This window comes from Tamandua tetradactyla, chromosome 2 (genome assembly GCF_023851605.1).
Source record: "Tamandua tetradactyla isolate mTamTet1 chromosome 2, mTamTet1.pri, whole genome shotgun sequence".
NCBI lineage: Eukaryota > Metazoa > Chordata > Mammalia > Pilosa > Myrmecophagidae > Tamandua > Tamandua tetradactyla.
In genome coordinates, this window is record NC_135328.1 from 201848910 (window position 1) to 201864060 (window position 15151).

The 15151-nt window shown below is 37.1% G+C and overlaps 1 protein-coding gene and 1 pseudogene across 17 annotated transcripts in view; one reads left to right on the plus strand and one right to left on the minus strand.

Annotated features, from left to right (window-relative positions):
• Positions 1 to 15151, plus strand: part of STPG1 (sperm tail PG-rich repeat containing 1) — a 124889-nt gene that overhangs the window by 3589 nt on the left and 106149 nt on the right. For 2 of the 17 annotated variants that reach the window (XM_077150858.1, XM_077150859.1), the window contains one exon: positions 678 to 1111. The exons of 13 other annotated variants lie outside the window; for them this stretch is intronic. The gene's annotated coding sequence lies outside the window, so the exon portion shown is untranslated. The remainder of the gene's footprint in view (positions 1 to 677; positions 1112 to 15151) is intronic. 2 more of the 17 variants (XM_077150861.1, XM_077150862.1) reach the window with 1 other exon arrangement.
• Positions 12862 to 13621, minus strand: LOC143674749 (cleavage and polyadenylation specificity factor subunit 5 pseudogene; annotated as a pseudogene).

The window sequence follows — 15151 nt, forward strand, 5'->3', positions numbered from 1 at the left end:
GCACTGGCTCTAACCTGAGAATTGCTTAAGCATATGCTGTTATTTAGGAAGGTGATATATTCATACTGCTCTTTCTTAGATTCCAGGTCCATGGCATCCTGTTAAGAACAGTTGTACATGCACCTACACCAGTGAGGTACACCTGGGCATTGCTTCATCCATGCCTGGGCTACATCTGTGGCACACCTATTTTCATGCTCACCTATTTTCATCCTCTTTTCAACAGTGTGCAGTAACAAGACTGGAAAGCATTATTAACAGTATTCTCTTTAAATAGTAGGGTTATAGATTGTTAAAAGTTCTATATAATTTCTTAGATTTTGATAATATGCATATATTACTATTATAATATGAAGCTTAAATGTTTTCTCTGATCACCCATAATTGTAGCACACAAGTGTGTTTTTTGTAACAGCTTTCTTGAAGCTAAGGCAGTAGATGACTCTTACTGACAACAGCACAGTACTGAAGGGTGGCAGGTGATTAGTGGCTGCTTTTATCCACACTGAAAATCATTGTTATACTGTAGTGGTGATTGGTATATGCAGTGTTATACTGAATCTGTGATCATTATTGATTTGTTGCTGTTGTTTAAAAATCTTAATTTCTTTGAGTGTGCTACCAGTAATCCAATACATTTTCTTTTTTTTCTTTTTTTTTTTTTTTTGCATGGCCAGGTACTGGCAATTGAACCTGGGTCTCCGGCATGATGGCAGCCAAGAGCTCTGCCTGCTGAGCCACCGTGGCCTGCCCTCATCCAATTGAATTTTTAGGATAGATTATACTGTACTCAAAAAAGGTTGTGTTCCAATTGTAAGGATGGTAGAATAAAGTGAGCACAAATTACTGGGGGAGAAAAAGTCCAGAAGAGAATAACATCATTGATTCAGTCCTTCATTCATTAGTATTTATAAATGATGTAAGTCGTTCAGGAAAAAAGCTGGACAAAATAAAATCAAATCTGCTCGTGAAGGATGAGCTGCTATGGAAATTAAATTGTACTCTTCTACTAACAAAAAACAAAGATAAGTATATGAAGCATCTGTTTTTAGACATTGGTGAACAAGAGGTACAGCAGGATTGCAATCCCAAGAGAAGAAAAACAAACAAGGTGAGTCCTGCAGTGTTCTCTCTTGGTGCTAGGGGATGTTTCTGGGCCACAGGGCAGTAGTGGGGAATCCAAACAAAGCCCATGTTTCTGAGTTGAAGAGATAGAAATCAGAGTTCAGTTTGGTCAAAGAGGCTATAATTTATAGGGTAGACAGGACATCTAAAATGAGGGAGCTGCACAGAAAGAGTCCAGAAATCTGAAGAGAAGTCTTCTTAAGTATTTGGCTGAATTCTGATCAGCCCATGCAGGAGAGGAAACTAAGACTGTGAAAGAACCACTGAAAGAATTAACTGAACAATTTCTGGGGCTTATACAGATCTGGAAATATTTCATGATCCTATCAACCAGAAGGAAGATACACTAAACTGGATGGAGATTGGGTAGAGTCCACAGAAAGGTTATGTCTTACTAGTGGTAATAAATTAGTCCCAGAATAAAAGCTGCTTTGGACCTACCACAGCAAAGCTTAAAAGCTTGAGAGCATCAAAATACAGCATCTAACAATATCTACCATCCAATACAAAATTTACCAGGTATGAAAAGATGCAAGTAAATGTAACCCATATCCAGGAAAAAATTAATCCATAGGAACAGTCCCAGAACTAGTAGAAAAGGACTTAAACAGCTATTATAAATCATAGAACTATCTCAAGGATGTAAAGGAAAAGATAAACATGATCAGGATGGAAATGGATGATATATTTTAAATGGGCCCAAACAAGATTTCTGAAAATGACAATCACAATATCTGAAATAAAAAAATACTGTGGTTGGAATAATAGAAGATTAGACAGTTCAGAAGAGATCAGTGAACTTGAGGACATAAAAATATAGACTATCTAAATGAATCACAAAGAGAAAAAGGACTAAAAAAAGAAAAAAGAACAGACTCTCAATGACCTGTGGTTTTGAAAATAGCAAGTGATTAATGTGGAGTCTTAGGCAAGAAGGGTAGAGAAAAAATATTTGAAGAAATAATGGCCAAATATTTTTCATATTTGATGAAAAATATAAACACAGAGTCAAGTTCAATGAGTCTCAAACAGAAAAAACATTAAAAAAATGACACCAAATCACCATCATAATCAAATTCCTGAAAAACAGTGGCAAACAGAAAAGCTTAAAATCAGCCAAATAGAAAGATGTATTTCTTACAGAGGAATCAAGATAAAAATTATAACAGATTTCTCATGAGAAACTATGCAAGTCATAAGATAATGGAATGATATTTTTAGGTGTGGGGGATGGGGGAATAGAATGACAACCTGTCAACCCAGAATTCTATACTCAGTCAAAAGAGCTCTCAAAAATGAAAGACAAATAAAGGACATTTCAGGTAAACAAAACCTTAGAAACTATTTTGTCAGGAGACATGCACTATAAGAAATATAAAAGAAACGTCTTCAGACAGGAGAAATATTACACCAGACAGAAGTTTGGATTTACACAAATATTGAGCAACTCTAAAAATGTAAATTTAAAATACATTTTTACTTCTCATCTCTTTAAAGATAGTTAGCTGTCTATATAAAAATAACAATGTATTGTAAGATTTATAATATATGTAGAACTAAAATATATACAAAAATTAAAAGGATGGAAGGTGGGAAATGGAAGTAAAGTTCTTACAATATATATGAAGTGGTATAATATTATTTGAAAGTGATAAATTAAGGATGTATTTCTAAGCCTTGAAATAACCACTAAAAAATAAAATACATATAGCTAATAAATCAGTAATGAAGATAAAAATGGATAATAAGAAATGATAATCCAAAAGAAGGCAGGGAAAAAAGGAACAAGAACCACATGAAACAAGTAGCAAAATGATAGATTTAAACTCAGTCATACAAATTATTACATTAAATGTAAAAGGTCATTTACATTAAATGACACAAAGGCAGAGAATGTTAGAAAGGATAAAAAATCATGACTCTACTATATATTACTTAAAATATTCCCATTTAAATAAAGAAACACACATAGATGAAAAGGAAAAGAATGGAAAAAGATATGCTGTGTGCTAACACTAATCAAAAGAAATCTAGAGTGGTTATCTTAATATCAGAAGAAGTAGACTTCATAACAAAGAATATTATCATGGATAAAGAAGGACATTTTATAATGATATAGGAGTCACTTCACCAAGAAGACATAAAAACCCTAAATGTGTGTGCAGAGTGCATAAAAAACAAAACAAAACACAAAGAAAAAATGGACAAAACCAAAAAGAAAAATAAACGAATCCATAATTACAGTGGGAGATTTCAACACTTCTCTCCAGTATTGACAGAAAATCAGTAAGAATATAAAACACTTGAACAACACTATCTGCCAATTTGTTTAATTGACATTCATTTGAAAAAACTCCAACAACAGCAGAAACTAGAAATTAAAGATGTCTGGACTCCCCCCCCCCCCCAATTACTTGGAGATTAAACAGACAACTTCTAAATAAACGATGGGTCAAAAGGAAATTACAAGGGAAAATGAGAAATATTTTAAACTGAAAGAAAAAGAGCACACCATATCAAAATGTATGGTATGCCACTAGAACAATGCTTAGAGGAAAAATCTATATATATATATTTTTTTTTTTTTTTTTTTTAAAGGAAGGAAAGACAGAGAAGGAAGGAAGGATGGAAGGAAGGGAAACATTTTTAAACATTTTCTTGTTTTATTATATTTTGTTTGTTTGTTTGTTTTTTACATGGGCTGGGGCCGGGAATCGAACCGGGGTCCTCCGGCACGGCAGGCAAGCACTCTTGCCCGCTGAGCCACCGCGGCCCGCCCAAAATCTATATTTTTAAATGCTTATATTAAAAAAGAAGAAGGTCTAAATTCCATGATCTAAGTTTCTGCCTTAAAAAAAAACAAAGAGGAGAAACTAAAGCCCACTGTAACCAGAAAGAAGGAAATAATAGTAGAAGTCAATGAAATAAAAACGCAAAAACAATAGAGAAAAATCAATAAAAACACATGCTGTTTTATTGTAAAACATCAATAAAGAGTAAACCTCTAGCTGGTCTTCAACAAAAAGATATATGGGTGTAAATTACCAGTGTCAGGAATGAATGTGGGACATTGCTACAAAACCTATAGCTATCAAAGGGACAGTAAGGAAATATGAACAATTTTATAGAAATAAATTTGATGGTTTTGATTAAATGGAAAAATTTCCTTGAAAACTGTAAACTAACAAACTCATTCAAGAAGAAATAGGTAACCTAAATAGCTCTTTATCTTGTAAACAAATGGATTTGTCATTAAACCATCTCACAAAGAAATTCCAGATTGAGATGATTTCACTTCTGAATTGTACCAAACATTTGAGGAATAAATAATACCAACTCTGTGTAAACTTTTTCAGGAAATAAAAGAGAATGAAATATTTTCCAACTCATTTTATGACATCAGCATTACTCTAAAACCAAATAAATAAAACTTTAGATCAATACCCCTCATGCATATAGCTGCAAACATCTTTAAAAAATTTTTAGCAAATTGGATACAGTGATGTATAAAAAATAATACACCATGACGAAGTAGTATTTATACCAGGTTGGTTTTACATTTGAACATCAATCAATGTAACTCACCAACTAATCTACTCAAAAAGAATAAACCTATGATCATCTTCATGGATTCAGAGAAAACATTTGATAAAACTCAGCATCTATACCTGAAAACTAGGATTAGATAGGTACTTCCTCAACATAAAAAACTTACAGCTCCTCCATTATCAGTACTTTATTTAAATGTAATGGATTGAATTCTACAGTAAAAAACAAAGATTGGCAGAATGGATAGCAAAGCATGACCTAATTATACGCTGTCTACAAGAAACTCACCTTAAAATCAAAGATATAAGTAGGTTGAAAGTGACAGGATGACAAAGAATATTTCATTATTACATGAAAATAATAACCAAAAGAGTGGGAGTGGCTAAATTAAATATCATAAATGGATTTTAAGTAAAAAAAAGTTAAAGGACAAAAGAAGTTTCACTATATACTGATAAAAGAGTCAACTCTTCAAGAAGATATAAAAGTCAAGAATCCTAAAATATATAAAGTAAAAAATATATAAAGTTAATCCATTCCCATAGGTGCGAACCCATTATAAGTAGGAGCTTTTGATGATGCTACTTCAGTTAAGATGTGCCCCACCTCATTCAGGATAGGTCTTAATTCTATTACTGGAGTCTTTTAAACAATATGAATACAGAGAGGTGGAGAGAGAAAGTCATGGAAGAAGCTGAAATCAATGCCTGGAAGAGACCAGCAGCCACCATCATGTGCTTTGCCATGTGCAGAGGATCCAAGGATCACCAATAGACCATCTTGGGGAAAGAAAGCATCGTCTTGATATCGCCTTGATTTGGACATTTTCCCAGTCTCAAAACTGTAAACTAATAAATTCCTATTGATTAAGGCAACTCATTTCATGGTATTTACTGGAGTAGCCTAGGAAACTGAAACACCTTATAAATAATAGATGCAAAAATACTCAACAAAATACTAGCAAGGCAAATTCAATAGCACATTAAAAGGATTTTACACAATGACAAAAGGGGATTTATCCCAGGAATACAAGGGTGGTTCAACATAAGAAAACTAATCAATATAAAACACCACATTTTTATAATGAAGAACAAAAAACCCACATAATCATTTCTGTTAACACCGAAAAGGCATTTCAAAAAATCCAGTACCACATCTCGATAAAAACACTCAGAAAACTAGAAATAGAAAGGAGTTACCTCAACATGAAAAAGGCCATATATGAAAAAAAAACCCACAGCTAACATCGTGCTCAGGGGTCAAAGTCTGAAAGCTTCCCCCATAAGATCAGGAAGGAGACAATGATGCCCACAGTCATCACTGTTATTCAACATTGTACTGGAAGTTCTAGTCAAGAAAATAAAAGGCATCTAAATTGGGAAGAAAGATGTAAAACTATCCCTATTCACATATTACATGATCCTACACATAAGTAAACACCAAAGAGTCCACAAGAGAGCTACTAGAACTAATAAACAAATTAGCAAAATTATGGGGCACAGGATCAACACCCAAAACCCAGTAGTGTTGCTGTATGCTAATAATGAATAGTCCGAAAAGAAAATCAAGAAAATAATTCCATTTACACAGCAACTAAAAGGATAAAATATTTAGGAATAAATATAACCAAGGAAGAAAGGATTGTACACAGAAAACTATAAGACGTTGCTAATAGAAATCAAAGAAGACTTAAATAAATGGAAAGACATTTTGTGTTCATAGACAGGAAGACTAAATATTGTTAAGATGTCAATTCTACCCAAAGTGATTTGTAGATTAAATGCAATCCCAATCAAAATTCCAGTAGCCTTCTTTGCAGAAATGGAAAACCCAATCATCAATGCATATGGAAGGGAAAGAGACCCCAAATAGACAAAACAATCTTGAAAATGAAGGATAAAGCTGGGCAATTAACACTTCCCAGTTTAAAAACTTATTACAAAGCCATAGTAATCAAAACAGTGTGGTATTGGCACAGGGACAGACATATAGGCTGATGGAATAGAATTGAGAGTGCAGAAATAAAATCACTGTGAATATATGGCTAATTGATTTTTGTTTTTTTTTTTTTTGGCACGTGCAGTCTCTGGGAATCAATGGCTAATTGATTTTTGAGTGGCAAGTCCTCTCAGTAGGGAAAGAAATAGTTTCTTAAGCAAATGGTTCTGGAAAAACTGGATATCCGTATGTAAAAGAATGAAGGTAGACCCCTACCTCATACCAAATATAAAGTTTACCCTAAATGAAATAAAGACCTAAATATAAGAACCCAAACTAAAAACTGTAGAAGATAACACAGGAAAGTATCTTCAGTACATTTTATATGTGATGGATTCTTAGACTTTACAGCAAAAGCAAAAGAAAAAATAGATAAATGGGATTTCATCAAAATTAAAAACTTTCAAAGGAAGACAACTATCAGTTGAGTTATTGATAATGCAGACACAGGAGTTAATGACCTTCCAAGATAAAACTGTAGACTTTACCCATTGCTAGACACATCCCAGAGAAAGCTCTTCAGAGAAGTGATGCTGGAGAATATCAATCATCTGGTTTCAGTGGGATTTCGGGTCTGCAAATCAGATATGTTTTCTCAATTGGCACAAGTTGGTAGACAGTATAGAGAGAAGGAATGGAATTTCTCCAAACACCAGAGTCCAGGCAGGAATATTGCCTGTAAAAAGCAGGAAATGATATTAATTCAACTTACCTACAGGAATGGCAATTCTGACATCATGTCATTGCAGATATCTCACACTCAAAAGAATTCCTTTTAATGTATTTATTGGCAATAAGATTCCACTTTCAGATCCACAGTGACTCCAAATGCAGTAATTCCCATGAGAGAGAAACCATATTTAAGCAAACCACTTGGAAAAGTTTTCAGTGACCAATCATTTTTTAATCAACATGAACAGATTCACATTAGAAGTACATCTTGTGAATGCCATCAAAGTGCTAAAACCTTCATTAAAAGCTCTGGCCACAGACAATACAGTGGAACTCAAATTGGAGATAAACTATAAGAATGCCTTCTATGTGGGAAAGCATACATTAGATTTATTGACCTTTGATGACATGAGAGGATTCACACTGGAGAGAAACCCTATTAATGTAATCTATGTGGAAAAGTCTTCAGTCAATCTTTTGATCTTCAAAAACATGGTAGAACTCAGTTTGGAGGGAAACTCTATGAATGTCCTCAGTATGGGAAAGCCTTCAGCCAATATTCTCATCTTAGCCAACGTAATGGAACACATGCTGGAGAGAAACCCTATGAATGCTATACATATGGGGAAGCCTTCATAATTCTTTTTATTAAAAAAAATATTTTTTGTATAATATATATAGAAAGCAAAGAAGGAAAAAAGCAATAGTTTTCAAAGTAGTTCTTCAATAAGTAGTTATAGGGCAGATCCCAGAGTTTGTCATGGGCTGCCGTACTATCATCTCAGTTTTTTCCTTCTAGCTGCTCCAGAATATAGGGGGATAGAAATAATAAATATATATTTTTTGTCATCACAATCAACTTTTTTTTCCATTTTTTTGTGTGAAAAATAACATATATTCAAAAAAGCAATAAATTTCAAAGCACAGCACCACAATTAGTTGTAGAATATATTTCAGAGTTTGGTATGAGTTACAATTCCACAATTTTAGGTCTTCACTTCTAACTGCTCTAAGATACTGAAGACTAAAAGAAATATCAATTTATTGGTTCAGCAATCATATTCGTTTTTTAAACCCTACCTTCTCTATATAACTCACCATCACCTTTGATCTTTCTGTCTTACTCTTCAGGGATATTTGGGTTATGGCTATTCTAACCTTTTCATCTTGGAAGGGGCTGTGAATAATGTGGGGTGGGGAAATGGAATTAGCTGATATTCTGGGGAGGCTGGGCTCTTTAGACTTCAGGACTTATCTGGTCCAGGGACCCATTTGGAGGTTGTAGGTTTCTGGAAAGTTATCCTAGTACAGGGAATCTTTGTAGAATCTTATATATTGCCCTAGGATTAGCTGGATTGGTTTTGGTTGAAGTTTGGCAAGTTATGATAGGTAACAATGTCTAGCTGAAGTTTGCATTACAGTGACCTCCAGGGTAGCCCCTCGACTCTATTTGAACTCTCTCAGCCACTGATACTTTATTAATTACACTTCTTTTCCCCATTTTGGTCAGGATGGGATTGTTGATCCCATGGTACCAGGGCTGGACTCATCCCTAAGAGTCGTCTCCCACACCGCCAGGGAGACTTTCACCCCTGGATGTCGTATCCCACATAGAGGGGAGTGCAATGGTTTCACTTACAGAGTTGGGCTTAGAGAGAGTGAGGCCACATGAGCAATGAAAGAGGGCCTCCAAAAGTAACCTTTAGGCATGCTTACAGGTAGTCTAAGCTTCTCTGCTGTCTATATAACCTTCACAAGAGTAAGCCTCAAGATCAAGGGCTTGACCTATTGATTTGGGTATCCCTAATGTTTAACATGTATCAGGGGATTCCCCGGTGGTGAAGTTTAATAGTTCCATATATTTTTTCCCATCCCTCAAGGGACTTTGCCAATACTTTTTTATTATCTGTTTAATATATTCTAGGACCTATCCAGGTATTACATTAAGTTATACAGGATTAAAGACCCTCATTCTTATGCTGGGCTCCGTGTGTTTCATTTGTTCAAATGAGCTATCCAGATAAGTTGAGTTAGATTATGTGCTACAGAAAATTTAGGTTCCAGATAAAATAAACCTTTCTTCCTTTGGTCTCAGAGAGTAGGTGCAGCTCTAAAATATAGACAATGTCTTCCTTACCCCTGTGTTCTGAATTACCTTAATCAGTACCTGATTGGCTTCATCTTCATCTCTAAATACCAGGTTAGAGATATGCAAAACAGCCTCTCAAAAATCCAGAAATAATAATTACCACTCCAGACTAAATGTGTCTGCTACAAGAGGTTACAATCTAGGCCCCTGTTTTCTTTTAATTTTTTTATTTTATTTTTTTAAATACCAAAAAAATCAAACGCAAACATTCCTATTTTGATCATTCTGTTCTACATATATAATCAGTAATTCACAATATCATCACATAGTTGCATATTCATCATCATGATCATTTCTTGGAACATTTCCTCTATTCAGAAGAAGAAATAAAACGAAAACAAATAGAAATTTATACATACCATACCCCTTACCCCTCCCTTTTATTGATCACTAGCATTTCAAACTAAATTTATTTTAACATTTGTTCCCCCTATTATTTATTCCTATTTTCTTATAAGATTTTAAAAAGAAGACCATACAATAATTGCTCTTTTGTTTCTGGCTTATTTTGCCTCCCTGAATGTCCTAGAGGTTCATTCACATTGTTGCATGCCTCACGAGTTTGTTCCTTTTTGTAGCAGCACAATACTTGATCATACACCATCGTTCGCCAATCTATTTCTCTGTCAGTGCATCCTTCAGCCACCTGCATTCATTAGGCATCATGTCTAATGCCCCAAGTCCATAGTTCATCAACATTCTCAATTTTAGATAATTTCATTGTCCCCAAAAGAAGGATAACCAATAAATACACCCTAACCAAACGGGAAATCTAAATCTCCCCTCAATTCTTGTCCCCACCCCACCCCCATTATTTACCCCTAGTGTTGCTGTGGTAATGCTGACATTTTCCTGTTAAACATGGCCCATCACATGCAATAGTAGTTTTCCCCCATGTATCCTGGACTATAACACTCTTTGTACATGGATCATACCTTTGAAGTAGTTCTTGCAAAAATTTATTTATATTTCTAGTGTTAATCACTGGGACAAAGGATCTATTACAACCCCTTTCAATCTTGTTCACCTTCAATATGGTAATATTACTTATGGACCCACTAGAGAACTGCCTTCACTTCTATCTGTTCCCTTACATTTGAGTTCAACCTCATTAGCTAACCGTTCACCCATCTCTAGCTTCTATGCATCTCTAAGTCCCCTATATTCTGTATTATAAGCCTCTGATTTGACCTTTACCATGGTCATAAAAGTGGAGTTATGCAGTGCTCTACTTTGCTAGCTGCTGGAATGCAACACACCAGAGATGGATTGGCTTTTAATAAAAGGGGATTTATTTTGTTAGTTCCTCAGAGGAAAGGCAGCTAATTTTCCACTGAGGTTCTTTCTTACATGGAAAGGCACAGGATGGTCTCTGCTGACCTTCTTCTCCAGGCCCCTGGGTTCCAACAACTTTCCCCAGGGTGACTTCTTTCTGCATCTCCAAAGGCCTGGGCTGAGCTGCAAGTACTGAGATGAGGAATGCCAAGCTGCTTGGGCTGTGCTGCACTGTGCTCTCTCATTTAAGCACCAGCCAATTAAGTCAAACATCATTCATTGTAGCATGCATGCCTTCTAACTGACTGCAGATGTAATTAGCAACAGACGAGGCTCATGTACCATTGGTTCATGTCCACAGCAACAGAACTAGGTGCCTTCATCTGGCCAAGTTGACAACTGAATCTAACTACCACATGCAGTATCTACCCTTTTATGTCTGGCTTGTCTCACTCAGCATTATGTCCTCAAGGCTCATCCATCTTGTCATGTGCTTCAGAGTCATTTCATCTTACTGCTGCATAAAGTTCCATCAAATGTACATACCACATTTTGTTAATTCATTCATCTGTTGGGGGGCATTTGGATTGTTTCCATCTTTTGGTGATTGTGAATAACGCTGCTATGAACATCCTTGTGCAAATGTCTGTGTCATTGCTTTCAGTTCTTCTGGGTAAATACCAAGTAGTGCTATTGCTAGGTAATAGGGCAACTTGATATTTAGTTTCCTAAGCAATCACCAAACTGTTTCCCATAGTGGTTGTACCATTATACATTCCCACCAGCAATGCATAAGTGTTCCAGTTTCTCCATATCCTCTTCAACATTTGTAGTTTCCTGGTTGTTTAATAGCAGCCATTCTTACAGGTGTGAGGTGGTATCTCCTTGTAGTCTTGATCTGCATTTCCCTTATAGCCAATGAAAATGGGCATCGCTTCATGTGCTTTTGAGCCATCTGTACTTGCTCTTCAGAAAAATGCCTATTCATATCTTTTGCCCATTTTATAAATGGATTGTTTGTTCTTTTGTTGTTGAGTTGTATAATTTCTTTATGTATACAGGATATTAAACCTTTGTCTGATGTGTGATTTCCACATATTTTCTCCTGGTTGAGTTGGCTGCCTTTTCACCTTTTTGACAATCTTTTGAGGTACAGAAGCACTTGATTTTGAGTTCCCGTTTAGCTATTTTTTCTTTTGTGCTTTGGGTGTAAAGTTTAGGAAGCTACCTCCTATTACTATGTCTTGAAGATGTTTCCCTACATTTTTTTTCTAGAAGCTTTATAGTGCTAGTTCTTATATTTAGGTGTTTGATCCATTTTGAGTTAATTTTTTCTTCTTTTCCAAACTTTTATTTGTGGACCTTCAATTGAAAAAGATAACTTTTACAGGTTCTTTTGGTGCCCATATTCAGTATACAAAAATGTAAAAGACTATTCACACATAAAACACGTTAGCTCAAACCAGAAAAAAAACTGACAACAACAACAAAACAATGTAAGGTAGTGCACATGGTGATGGCGCTACTTGGAGGACACGAGAATTACTGCGGAAATAAATAGAATGTCCTTTTTTAAAAGCAGCAATGTCATATGGCTTCTAAACTTCCTTTTATATCACAGCAGGGTTTGAAATAAAACCCAAAGGGACTGGAGCTTATACTGTGGTTGTGACTGAATAAGAGTCCACCTCCTCCGCTACTGTTGGTCCAGTCTCCTTTTTTTCTTTTTTAATTTTTCAACAAAACAACATGCAAACACAAACATTCTTACCATGTGATCATTCCATTCTTGATATATAATCAATAACTCACAATATCATCACATAGTTGTATATTCATCATCGTGATCATTTCTTAGAACATTTGCATCAATTCAGAAAAATAAATAAAAAGAAAACAGAAGAAAATTCATACATACCTTACCCCTCCCTTTCATTGATCACTAGCATTTCAATCTACTAGATTTGTTTTAACATTTGTTCCCCTTATTTATTTATTTATTTATTTTTTAACTTTTCTACCATGTTTATTCTTCTACACTGTATAGCTGTGCTCACAGAGATGGCTTCTTTTACTTCTCCACTGCACAGAAATTCAGTTGTATATAAAATTGAACCTGCTCAAAAGCTGAGGGAGACTAGAAATGATGGGCCCATATCCAGGTGCATTGTCATACAATTCAAACAATGGTGCAGCTACCAGCTTGTAATTTTTAGGGACTGCAAACAAGGCTTTCTCTTGAAGCTGAACCAGAAACAACTTCTTATGTTCCTTAGGCTTTGTAATATGTGCAGGAATATATGGATACTGAGGAGGTTCAAAATTTGGTCTCCACCAATTACCAATGCAGTCATCAATGACCCAGTCTTGCAGAACTCCATCTTGACGACCTAGCATCTCTGTCATTAAGCGTTTTAGTCCTTCAACTTCATCTTCTCCTGGATTAAGTTCACCACCAGGTAATTTGAAGAAAGTTGTTCCCAGTTGTAGCAGTAACACATGGGGTAGCCGATGCTCATGTACAATCAGAACTCCTTCTACAGTTCTCCTCATTCCAATTTTATCAAACTCCTCCCTCATGCGCTGAAATCTGACTGCAACAGAACTGTCTTTCTCATAGAGGGGCTCTTTTGTACCAAAGGTATAATTGATAAGAGGGTACAGGTTGATGGTGCGCTCCAGCGTGAGGGGCTTGGTCTGCTGGATGTACTTGTTGCCGAACTGGTTGATCCCCCGGGGCCAGGTCTGCGAGCGATTGGGCGGCACCACCGACATGCTGGCGAGGACGGACACTGCCTGAGAGCAGAAAGGGGGAGGAAGGGAAGACTTTCCCCGTGCAGGTAGCGAGTATCTGGGTCCAACTCAGCAGCCGCCACCCGCCATTAACGTGAGAGCGCAAGAGAAGCCCCCCTATTTATTTATTTTTAATCCATGTGTTTTATTCATCTGTTCATAAGGTAGATAAAAGGAGCATCAGACTTAAGGTTTTCACAATTGCACAGTCACATTGTGAATGCTGTATCATTATATAAACATCTTCAAGAAACATGGCTACTGGAATACAGCTCTACAGTTTCAGGTAGTTCCCTCCAGCCTCTCCATTACACCTTAACTAAAAAGGTGTTATCTATATAATGTGTAAGAATAACCTCCAGGATAACCTCTCGACTCTGTTTGGAATCTCAGCCATTGACACTTTATTTTGTCTCATTTTCCTCTTCCCCCTTGTTCTAGTGTGCTAGCTGCCAGAATGCAATATACCAGAAATGGAATGGCTTTTAAAAAGAGGAATTTAATGAGTTGCTAGTTTACAGTTCTAAGACCGAGAAAATGTCCCAATCAAAAAACAAGTCTATAGAAATGTCCAATCAAAGGCATCCAGGGGATGGAAGATGGCGGCTTAGTAAGACGCGCGGATCTTAGTTTCTTCCCCAGGACAGCTACTAGGGGAGTAGAAACGATACAGAAAGCGCCCAAAGCCACAACAGAGATAAAAAAGACAGCGTACCCCATCCTGGAACGACTGGCTGGCTGAGAGAAGCAGCTCGGGTGAGATCGCCGAGGCACGCGGGCCTCACCAGGCGGGGCGGGAAGCGGCCGGAGTTACTCCCTTCCCCCTTCCCGGGCCAGCTGGGAGAATTGGAGAGGCGGTCCCCTGAAAACAAGGCGGCTGGCGCCCACACCACGCGCAGCCCCCCGGACCAACTGAGAGAATTGGATCGGAAAGCCCCAGGCCGCGGAGAACGGTGACGGGTGGGGGAGACCCCTTCCAAACCCGTGACTCCCGGGGAACGTGCACTCTCTCGGGCGGGCCGCTGCCGCTGGCGCCCTCCCGCCACACTTGTCGCCCAGGGCTGACTAGGAAATTCGGACGGGCTCTTTCCCGGGCTGCGGCGACCAGCAACCCTCCCTGCGTTCGGACCCCGGGCCGGCTCAAGCCGCTTCGGCTAGCGAACCCCCCGGACGGCGAGAGTTTTCCAAAGTTTAAGGTCCCACAGCACCTTTTACTGGTGGGACCCGCAGACAAACGTGTGCCACGAGCGCCACCTACTGGGCAGGATAAGAAAAACAGAACCCAGAGATTTCACAGAAAAATCTTCCAAACTTTTGGATCCAATACCCAGGGAAATCTGTCTAAATGCGCAGACGCCAACAGAAGATAACGGATCACGCTCAAATAATTGAAAATATGGCCCAGTCAAAGGAACAAACCAATAGTTCAAATGAGATACAGGAGCTGAGACAACTAATGCTAAATATACGAACAGAAATGGAAAACCTCTTCAAAAACGAAATCGATAAATTGAGGGAGGACATGAAGAAGACATGGGCTGAACATAAAGAAGAAATAGAAAAACTGAAAAAACAAATCACAGAACTTAT